This window comes from Canis lupus (genome assembly GCF_048164855.1).
Source record: "Canis lupus baileyi chromosome 5 unlocalized genomic scaffold, mCanLup2.hap1 SUPER_5_unloc_4, whole genome shotgun sequence".
Taxonomy (NCBI): domain Eukaryota; kingdom Metazoa; phylum Chordata; class Mammalia; order Carnivora; family Canidae; genus Canis; species Canis lupus.
In genome coordinates, this window is record NW_027326411.1 from 313,063 (window position 1) to 325,082 (window position 12,020).

At 37.2% G+C, this 12,020-nt stretch overlaps 2 long non-coding RNA genes across 3 annotated transcripts in view; one reads left to right on the forward strand and one right to left on the reverse strand.

Moving 5' to 3' along the window:
- Positions 1-1,711, forward strand: part of LOC140629433 (uncharacterized) — a 30,511-nt gene extending 28,800 nt beyond the window's left edge. For both annotated transcript variants that reach the window (XR_012027265.1, XR_012027264.1), the window contains exon 5: positions 657-1,711. This is a non-coding gene — a long non-coding RNA (uncharacterized lncRNA). The remainder of the gene's footprint in view (positions 1-656) is intronic.
- Positions 1-12,020, reverse strand: part of LOC140629434 (uncharacterized) — a 187,104-nt gene that overhangs the window by 164,509 nt on the left and 10,575 nt on the right. The gene's annotated exons all lie outside the window — the stretch shown is intronic.

Genomic DNA, 12,020 nt, shown 5'->3' on the forward strand with positions numbered 1-12,020 from the left:
GTGGGATCCAGCCTTGGGAAGGTGGAATGAGTTTTATCTCCAAAAGCCCTACCAGGTTCTCATAGAAAAGATCAGAGGAAACTCTCCACTGTGTCTGGCAAAGAACCATAGGAAATATAAGAAATATTGAATTCTTACTATGTAATGTACCAGGCAATGTATTTGTTGGAGTTACAGTGATGTTAAACAAAAGCTCTCTCTTTGTGGAGCTTTTTTTTTTTTTTTTTTAAACATTTATTTGAGTGAGAGAATGAGCAAATGAGGGGAGGGGAGGGAATCTCAAGCAGATTCTGTGCTGAGTACAGAGCCTGATACAGGACTTGATCTCATGACCTGAGCTAAAACCAAGAGTCAGATGCTCAATTTATTGAACCACCCAGGTGCACCTCTCTTTGTGGGGCTTACGTGCTAGTGAAGAAATAGGACAATAAACAATAGAATTTCAATCAGTGATAAGTGGTATGAAGAAAATAAGGTAAAGTGAGGGCTAGAAAGTGATCAGGGAGGAAAGTACAGCTATTTCAGATAAGGTGGTCAGGGAAGATCTCCCTAAGAGGTGGCATCTGAGCTGAGGTGTGAATGGATTAGAAGCTTGCTTTGTAAATGCAGATAGATCCATATTCAGTCCATTAACATTCTTCCTTCTGACCTTCTAGACATTCATGGACACCATGGATCCCAGAGAGAAGCTGACAGAAACAGTCTGACCTCCAATGTATCAGTGAGGTCAACTGCTTGATCTCTGGTGCCTAAGATTATTGCAGGGAAATGTTTGATGAGGAAAAGAAAGTAATCAAATTCCTGGATGAGTTATGCAATAGGTCTGTTCCCCCCAAAACCTGTCAATCTTTCAAATAAACCCTTCTGAATTTTGTGATCTATTTGTTGAGATTGCTTTTCATGAGCTGATTAATTATAGTATATTATGATAATGTTCTTCATTAGGTAGAATGTTCTGTGATTGATTAATATAGCTCCCATTTATTTGATTAATATAACTTTATTTCTATTGCTAGTCAAATATACTATTTTCAAGTGGTTAGATATAGTATCTGTAGTAATTTTTATTTCAGAAATTGGGACCCCTTGTGCCTATTTTAACATCATTTCTACCCCACTCCTATCCTCCATTTATCTATAAAGTAATACTCATTTATCACACAGTTTTTTATATTTTTAAAACCAGAGGAGGGGGTACTTGAAAAGCCGAGAGTAATGGTTTACAAACTGTGCACCCGGAAGTAGCGATGTAGATTTGCCTTGGGAGGCAAGTAGAAAGCAGAGAGAAAAGGAGAGGCAAAGAGGCTGGCATTGGAAGAATGAGAGGTGGAGACTGCAGGACTTCAGGCCCACATTTGTCAAGAGAGCCAGGCTATGCTGCAATGGCATACGATCTCAATGGTATCCTATCATGAATGTTTATTTCTCTCCCCACAAACACCAGCATAAGGCAAAAGACCTCTTCCATCTAGTAAGCGTAGGGTCCAGCTGTCATCATAGTGTGATGCTATTATGTATCAATACACAGACTCCACTGTCTGTAATGGGAAGAAAGGAATGGAGGATCCACAGGGGTTTTAGGGCCGGAAAGCCATCACATGGTCTCAAGCTAACTTTAAGGGAATCTGGAAGACCTAAGCAACCACCTGGAATACACAGAAAGCCCAAAATATTTCTGCCAACAAGCCCTACCGCCACTTTGAGGAGGGTAGCTATTTATTTATTTACTTATGTATAATGTTTCCAAGGGATATTTTACCTGAAGAATGCATTTTCTAGCTAAAAAAAAAAAAAAATATATATATATATATATATATATATATATATATATATATATATATATATAAAGGCACCGATCCAAAAATAAAGTGATTATTTCAAGGGGCGCCTGGGTGTCTCAGTCAGTTAAGTGTCTGGCTTTGGCCCAGGTCATGATCTCACACTGGGCTCCCCGCTTCTCCTTCTGCCTCTGCCCCTCCCCACTCCCACTTGTGCTTACTCTCTCCTTCTCAAATAAATAAAATCTTTAAATAACACGATTATTTCAAATCTAAGATTGCCTCATTCTGGTATGTTTCTGAGAATATCAAACTTTTATGGTTTGACCAAGATCAGGAAGACTGTTGATAGATTGATATACTGACTTGTCAGAATTGACAAAAAAGAACATCATCCCATGTAGATGTTGAGCTTCTATTCTAGAACAATAGTCCTAGGACAGGGTATAAAGTATTGGTGACCACCATTCATTCCACCCCTTTTCTAGTTGGCCTTCTCAGGTCATAGAGACTAGAAACTTAAGATCTACATTTTCCAGACTGCCTTGCAGCTTGAATTCTGAATGTGATCTAGGCTTGACAAATCAGATGTACTCTGCGGGAGACTTGGCATTTGGAAGTACGATAGAGGCCTTGCCTCTGCAGTTTTGATATGTCTTCTGGTAGGCCTCCTCACAGAGACATTTGAGGTTTTCCATGCTGCCCTCAGCTGTTCCAGTGGAGTGGGGCAGAGGGAGAGAGGAAATCTAAGCAGACTCCACGCTCAGGATGGAGCCACAGGCTGGGCTCAATCTCACAGCCCTGAGATCAGGACCTGAGACAAAATCAAGAGTCCCATGTATAACTGACTGAGCCACCCAGGCACCCCAATCTAAATGTTAGCTTGAATTACAAAATATAAAAATGTATTTGGTTTATGGTATTTGCAATACTGCATTTCCACATGTGAACTTTCTTTGTATAAAGTAATTTCATATATTCATGTTATGAAAAATTGGGACACCTGGGTAGCTCAGCAGTTGAACGTCTGCCTTGGGCTCAGGTCACGGTTCTGGGATCCTGGGATCGAGTCCCCCTTTAGGCTCCCTGCAAGGAACCTGCTTCTCTCTCTGTCTATGTCTCTGCCTCTCTCTCTCTCTGTCATGAACAAATAAAATCATTTAAAAAAAAAAGAAAAAGAAAAAATAAGTAGAGAAAAATAATTTCATCAAAGGGGAGTAAAATAAGTCTAAATCTAGTTATAAAGTGTGAATTAAAAATTCATAACTAAAGCAATCAGCAATTACAGGATAAGTCACCATTGTATATAGTATTCATATTTATATCGCAGTCTAGTCACTATGCTACAGAAATAGCTTTCTTATTTTGTTTTTACAAATATTTCTCTATACCAATAATACCCTTAAAATAGTTTTTCCATCTCTATCTATGTCCACTGCTTTCTGTAAAGACTGTATCTAACTGGGTACTATTTGTCTTTCTAGGTTAAGAAGAAAAGTCTGAAGTAAGCTATAACTAAGTTCTTTGCAACCTTGTTCTTCAACGTGTGGTTAAAAAAAAAAACAAAGCAAATAAACAAAAAAAAGCAAAAATAGACCCATAAATACAGAATAAGCAAACTGGTGGATGCCAGAGGGCAAGGCAGTGGGGGGAGGGGCAAATGGGTGAAGGGGAGTGGGAGGTATATAGGTTTCCAGTTACAGAATGAATAAATCACAGGTATGAAAGTTACAGCATAGGGAATGTAGTCAGCGGTGTTGTAACAGTGTTGTATGGTGACAGATGGTAGTTATCCTTGTGGTGAACATAGGATAATGTACAGAGTTGCTGAATCACTATGTTGTACATTTAAAACTTATGTAACATTGTGTGTCAACTATACTTCAATTAAGCAAGCAAGCAAGACTATGGTCCTTGAACCATCAGCATCACCTAGGAGCTATTAGGAATGCAGAACATACCCAAATGTATGCATTAGGGATTTGGAGCAGAGCACAGATGTAATCAAAAGTTTAAAAGTACAAACTTTGAAGAAAAGTTAAAAGCTTCTAGAATTAAAATACTTAAAGGAAATTGAAAAATAATCTTCTAACCTTTGTCAGAGAATGGTTTCTGGCTATTCACACTCTCTAGCATCAACCAGAAAAGTAATTAGTTCCATATAAAGGATGAGAGTTTCAGGCGAGGCATAAAATTAATAATGGAACATCTCTTTATTTGAGGGTCTTTAAAAATATATTGGGTAGAATCCCATCATGATCTAATTGTGGCCTTGACTAGATGTGGAAAGATAGATTATATAATTCTTTAAGGTCTTTTCTAACTAAACAGTCAATGAATGGTCTCTGTATAAATAAAATTCCATCGTGAAAATCAACTCAAGTACCTCGTACCTTCCGCCATGCTATTTTCCAAGCTTTGGCTGGAATATTCAGAAATACTGGCAGCTATATTACCTCTTCTGAAGAAAAAATAGGGAGTACAATTCTTGATCCTTTTCATACTGGCAGTTTTAAAGACTTTTAGTGCATTCCTCATACTTACTTGAATTCATATTCTTATGTACTTAATAAGTTATTTTCCTGCCAGTTTGACATATTAACTCATGTCTGAATTAAAGGCCTTATTAAATGTCTGAGTCAAGAACAGGAAGACTGATCAGAGATCTGTTGCTGAATCCCATGTGGTTTCTATCTGGTAACTTTAGGGTGGCCAACCATCCCTTTTTGCCTGGGACTGGAGTGTTTACCCAGACACGAGACTTTCAGTGCTGAAGTCAAGACATTCAGTAACATTACAATTCAATAATACATCTTTCTGTGAATGCATGCATGTATGCATGCTTATATATACCCGCTCACACACGTTTGTCATTTTCATGTTCTTCTTGGTTTACCGCTGCGCCACCCAGGGATCCCTGACTTCACTTTAGAAGACAGAATAACAAGCAAATAAATATATACCTCTTTCCAATGTATGTGCTATGTGATGAGCTGCACCACTAAGCCAGTAGTCAGCTGTTTATCAACTCATTTTTTTAAAATGGGTAAGAAAAAATCTGAAGTTCCATATCTGCATTGTGAAATAAAAAAGAAAAATTCTCTAAATAGAGACATCTTATCTTGCCTATGGTACAAGAGAACAGTTAGTGAAATGGTGCCTCCCTTTCAGCCTTGTAAATCCATTTTTCCAAGAGTAAATTCATTTTCATCTTGTGAGGCTGACAGACTGAACTTCACACACTGCAACCGGGGAAGGGCATACTCTGAGCCAGGTGGCTCGTCATGTGTAATGAAAGGGATTTTCACCATCTTGTCAATCTCATTTTTTCAAAATATTCATAAAATTGTAGAATTGGCTGTATCTGTTTCTCTTAAGTAGCACTTCAGTGTAAAACAACTGATACTGAATTACTCAACTTAAAACTTTTTAGACCAGAAATGTTTCAAGGATATAGGAACATTGATTGAATCAGTGAAAATCCATGAATAGAGAATGATACTGAAAAAAGAAGCCCTCCTCACCAGATGTCACCATTTGAGGCAGTTATTAAGTAAGTTTTTTCCTTTGAAAACATGTATCTAATGGGGAATATTAAACATTTATTTTGCTGCCCCAGTTAGACTATATTACAGAGTAACCAAACCAAAACAAAACAAAACAACACCACTTGATGAAAGAAAGTGTTATTTCATAGAAAAGTATTACCTACTAAGAGAAAAGGAAGGATTGAATTAGATTTTAATCATTGTTGATCCCTAATGAAATTATTGACCTAGGCAAGGGTTGTCAAGTAGTGTTAAAAAGCATTAAGTGCATGTTTTATGGGGAATCTAACTGTTATAAAGTGCCAAAGCAATACTAAAGATTTCTTTCTAGTCACAGGAGAAAAACATAAGTGTACGTTCACAAAGCGACCAGATTTTCAACACCCGAATCCAGTGCTCAAATTTAGCCCCCTGAATGGTGGAGCCATCAAACATTATGTCTCCTGATGTGACACACAAAAAAACACAAACTGTCACCTGTGGCATATTCTAGCCAAAATGTTTAACATAACCTGAGCAGAAGTTTATTTTTTTATTTTTTTATTTTTTTTTTGAGCAGAAGTTTAAACCAAACTTTCAGCATAAGAAAATAGTGTGGATGGGGGAAGTTCAATGATAGCACCAGAAGACGCCCAGACAAAACCAAGACGAATCATTCTGTTGGGGTCCTTGGTCGGATCTGTTCAACAAGTCAGTGTACAATGGAGGAAAAAATTAAGGATGATGCTAGAATATAAGAAAACCAAGAGCCATAAAAGCTAGATTCAACACGTAGGACCTACTAGCTCTAAATGGTATTATGAAGATAATTGAGAAAATCTGATTCAAGATAGACTATTAGATAAGATTAAAATTTTGACTCACAAAGGGAAAGATCATTAGAAAACCAAGATACAAAACAACTTGCTTTGCAATCATTTCATTTTTTATAAAAATACATCCATATATAAAAAAGTATCTGAAAGCAAATCAAAAAGATATTAAAGATAATCTCCAATGGTGGGAATATAGTGCTTTTCTTTTCTTAATTTTTGCTTATCTTATTTTCTAGCTTTCTCAAGGTAGCAGTGTTTGTAACAATAAGATTGTGTGTGTGTGTGTGTGTGTGTGTGGTTTAAAAACTATAAGAATTAAACACTGAGGGTGGGAGTGCCCATGATTTAATGCCCTTAGAATTTTAGACCTCTCTGGTACCTCACACTGATTACTGCAATAATTTTCAATGACTTTAAACAGAGAACTCTTAATCTTCGGTAAGGACTATTGGTGAAGATTTGCTCATCTCCTTTTGTTTATTGCTAATAATATACTTCTGAACATAAGAAAGTGATTCTGTTTTAAAGGAAGAAAGGAATTAAAAACAGAAGAACAATGAAAGGAAATCTGTGAAGAGGGTATTGGGCAAGGACAGAAGTGAGGAAAGAGATAGGAAGCACATGATACCTATTTTGAAGTATGATGATACACACGTGAATGAAGTCTCTGCAGCCCGTACCTCTCCACCTAGCTATCTTCAAATCATCCCTTTGGGAAACTTTCTGTCTTTCCAAGTCTCTGCACGCTGTTTTAGCCCTAAAAACAATCTCAACGTGCTATATTAACTACCTACCCACTTACCTCTTTCTGTCTAGACTGAGGGCAAGGGACAGATTTTTGAAACCACTGTATCTCAAGAATCAAGCACAATGCCTGGAATAGAATGGATGCTAAAGTATTGACTCAATCAGAGGAAGCCCTCCAAGAAAACATAAACTAATATTTATAATGGGGCAAGAAATTGCCCCAGCCACTAATATTGCATCTCTATATGTCACAGAAATTAAAGAAACACATTCTGAAGTAAATGAGATCCAAAACAACCGGGGAAATCCTGCCAAGAAGGCTGTAGTCAAAAAAAAAAAAAAAAAAAAAGAAGGCTGTAGTCTTCAGGAAATCAATGCTCCACAAGATCAGCTGACAATATCAGCTATTTTAGCCTCTGCTCTATTTGCAGATTTAAGATTGCAGAGGGCACCTTCCACAGGAGATTGGTCGGTTTCCTGAGTGTGTAGCATTCAGCCCCCCAGGCACCCTCTAGTACCTCCTCCATCTTACTGGGAAGTCAGAGTTGAGTCATAATCGTAGGTCCAGGGCCAGGCCTGCATTTTAAATCCCCAGATCCACAAATGAAATCCCTAACATGCCAGACTCCTGGCTCCATTATTTAGTAGCTATATGACCTTGAACTCAGATTCCTCATCCAGAAAAACCTGATTCTAGGACTGTGCCAGGACATTGTGTAAGAAATGAAGTGATTCATATAAAACCCTGGACAGTGCCTGGCACCTAAGGGTTCCATAATTATGAGCTCTTGCTATTGTTACTATTCTCCCTCACAGTAAAGAATTCCACTACGCACCCAATTATCCCAGAGGCCTCCATACCCTTCCCACAGTGAATTGGCAATGTCAGCAATTAGCATCCATGACTGCTCTTTTTTTATGGGATACAAATGAAAGCAGTGGACATAAAACACAGGTCTCCCAATATCTAGCTTATGCTCACTTCTTGGCAGCCTCATCATTTTCACCATTTCCTTTACAACTCTGAAACTTCAGCTTTAAAAGCCATGGTCATTTGTTTATCTTCTTGAGGATATGACTTTCAATGGGAATCTACCTTAGCTGTTATTTAAGAACAAAAAGCATAAAACACTCTTCATCTGCCCCCTTCAGGTAAAGATGACATTTAACAATAATTGAGAAAGTAACTGTTTTCCAAAAGACACTCATGATTTACAAGTGTACCCACCATTGTGTGATTTTGCTCCTTAAAATGACTTGTATTGCCTATTGAAACTCCGATCACACTTTAAAAACTTGAAAACAGAAATTTTCACATCTTTTTAAAAATTTCTCAAAGAGTTTAAGCGAATTATTAAAGTCAGTTGTTGAAAATAAAAATGCAACATGTGATTAATTTATAAGAACTGATTGATATCAAGGAAGACTTGTAAGCATAATTTTTTTTAAAAGATTTTATTTATTTATTCATGAGAGACACAGAGAGAGACAGAGACACAAGCAAAGGGAGAAGCAAGCTCCATGCAGGAAGCCTGATGTAGGAATCGATCCTGGGACTCCAGGATCACACCCTAGGCCGGTGCTAAACCGCTGAGCCACCCAGGGATCCCCAAAGACTTGTAAGCATAATTTTAAGCAAACTCTTCTTTTAATTGTGGGTGGGCCGAAAACAAATGGTAAATGTGGTCTGAAATTGACCTATTCTGTGTGAATCTGTCTTGTCTTGAAGTATCTTTTTTTGAGATGACATGAAAAACAAGTCTCTAATTAACCTGAACTTGAGCCCCAACTTTTAAATTATTATTAAGCCAAGATTTTTTTAATTATGAAGCAATTCAAATTATAAAACTTTCACTAAAACCTGTTGATCATATTAATATATATTTACTTATTAACAATTATATTTTGCTGGAAGCAAAAAATATTTTTGTTTCACTGAGAGAAAAAGATATTTTAAAAATATTACTTACCTTTGCCTTTAAAAAAATTTTTTTTTGTGTTTTAGAATTAACATGATATAATAGGACAATAGTGCACATAGACTATTTACAAATACATGATTATATATTAGAGACGTCTGCCCAAAATATTTTTTACTAATCAGGGTGTATAATTTAAAAAGCTTAAGCGCCACTGCCCTAAATCAATTTTTTCCCTAAGTATGGTTTGAGAAACATCTGTGTTAGCATTGCCATAGGGCCTAAGCCCAGGAAACCTGACTTTCAGCATGTATAGTTGGGATCTGGAATGTGCATTTTTAACAAGTACCCCTGCTTAAGGCAGTTCACAAGCTACATGTTGAAAAACATGGTGTTGAAGGAAATAAAAAGCATTTTGTGGAGCTCATGATTGCCTGTGAATAAGGCTGGTAAGTGGTAGTAGCCATATGCAGTGCCCATAATCAGCTGTCTCCTCATTCATCTTAAGGGAAATAATTTGCAAAGCTGACTTCGCGGGATCCCTGGGTGGCGCAGCGGTTTGGCGCCTGCCTTTGGCCCAGGGCGCGATCCTGGAGACCCGGGATCGGATCCCACGTCGGGCTCCCGGTGCATGGAGCCTGCTACTCCCTCTGCCTGTGTCTCTGCCTCTCTCTCTCTCTCTCTGTGACTATCATGAATAAATAAATAAAATCTTTAAAAAAAAAAAAAAAACAGAAAAGCTGACTTCGCTCAAGTGTATAATCCCCTGACCCTCAGTGAAAATATTGTTTCCTAAGAACGGCTCTGTAATAATTGCCCCTCTTAAAAATGTATGTTGCCCTGTTAAAAATGACACTCCTTTCTGTCACTTCAGGTGTTGTCACATGCATTAATCATTGTAGGCTCATCAGAGGATAAACTCATGGGAATTATTCAGTAAGTGTGATTTCATTTTGATTCATCAGAGAACCCAAGTTTAATAAATTTTTTAGAAGTCAGTTAATCAGTACGTAAATAAATGCAAAAAATTTAAAAGCACTCGAAACAACCAGTATCACCCTTAGACCCAGGCAAGGGGCCACTGTCCTGAACCTTTCTTTGAAAGTACCTACATCACACACATGTGTGCAGGTAACTATATTAAAGAGCACACAGTGCCTCTGTTGTATAGGACTTAGCACTCATTAGAATGACTTTAAACCAAAAAATCTGCTGTTGTGACCAATACCATTCAGGGCCCATAGGAATTCTTCTACACATTGTTTGTTGTATAACCTGAGGATAAAAGGTAATCACTTCCAAATATTGGAAAGGTTTTGGTTATCCTGCTAAGAACATTAGAGGTGAGCATTTCTTTCAAGAGCAGAGAGAAAAGATAAGTTAATCAACTCAGCAAATCCTCTGAATGCAATCTAGCCTTGCTTCATATAGTATTTGTTTTCCAGAAGTGCCTGGCATCACTTTCTTGCTTCTCCAATACAGGATATTCAATGTTTAGCAAATCTTTGCAGTGGTTGCACCTGGCAGTGACAGAACATTTTGCAATATTAAACAATTTATAACACTTAAAGATTGATAAGTGTGTAGATCTAGACTGTCATTCATGAAATCAGATATCAATACTTTACACTGACAACCAGCTATGCCTTGAACACTAGCATGAACAGATAATTTTATTTATATGGAATATTCTAAATTAATTTTCCAAAATATTAAATAAAATTTCAGCTTTATTTAAAATCCTATATTCATTAATTATTAATTTTTCTTTTCTATTTGAATGTTACATATAATGTTTTAGAATGAAATAGCACTTCATAACAATATATATTAAAAATATATAAACTATATTAAAATAACTTTAAACCTAAAATTTTCTATATTTGCTTTAATGTACATTCTTGATGAAAATATATTCACTTATTTCATATATTCAATATATCTTGGACACTTTTAGTAGAATTACTTTTTATTTGAATTCCTTCAGAACACAAGTTATGAGAGCATATCGATCATAATAACACAGTGATCTTTACTGAAATGAAGACAAGGAAAATAAATTTAACTAAATAAATACATAATAAATTACAAATTGTGTCTCTTTCATTTTATTACTCATTTAACATTGCTAGTCCAACAACAAAACATCCAGACATGTGCAGTAACAATTAAACCAACTTGTCTTCAATATTTTTCAAAGAAAAATCATAACTTTAAATAGTTTTTGATTTTTCATCATGATAGTATAGTTGTCAAGGTAGAGGGATGTGACATATTTTATTTAACAGTGTTTTTAGCTTGATTTGTAACTTTTAAATATTTAGACATATGGTGTGTAGGCGTCCATTTGTACTTTTGCCTTGGACTACACGAATATTAGAGGGAGGCCTAGAAGCTATCCCAAACAAAAACAAGACAAAACAAAACAAGACAAGACAAAACAGCAAGAAATTCATGAAGTTGTAGGAGCCACTATCATCTCTTTAGGCCTCTCAGTCAAACGACTGGTTTTCACCCCACTTGGGATATGCCACTTACAATCATGCTGTGTCTATTCCTATAACAGAGCAACATTTCCAGATCGCTGGGGGTGTTCCAAAGTATGTTGTTTTTCATTGCTGAACCACTTCACCGCCTGGTAGGAAGGATGTTCTCCAGATTGAGAGAACCCACAGAAGAGTCAGCAGTTATTAGCTTTTGAGTGTGAACACACACATGAAATTTAACAGGAAGTACAGCCTTTTGCAATGATGTCGGAGCTGTGGGAAGTCAGCACATTCTGGGTGACACTGAGAGTCTATCTGCTCCCCACCAAGGTCACATACAGAAAGGAAAGCAAACACACTGGTGTCAAATTTCCTGCTGCTGCATGAGGAGCCAAAAGGTGTGCAACCACGTATTTAGCTGTGCCTACAATGATGCAGTCAAGTAACGTTCTTTCTCTCTACCCTTCCAGCGTACCTTCAGAGAGGCGGTTAGTCAGAATTAGGTGATTCAGCAAATGAGCTCTGGCACCTGCCTGACGGCATTCAAATCCTAACTCCAACAGTGATCAACCCGTGACTTAGGGCAATTCTAGGCCTAGGCGTCCTCTTCTACAAAATGGGCACTAATAGGTGCTTACCCCAAAGGATGGCTGTGAGAATGACATGAGTTAAGTGCCTACGATGGTACATGGGCATGTAGTAAGTGCCATGTGCATGTGATGTAAAT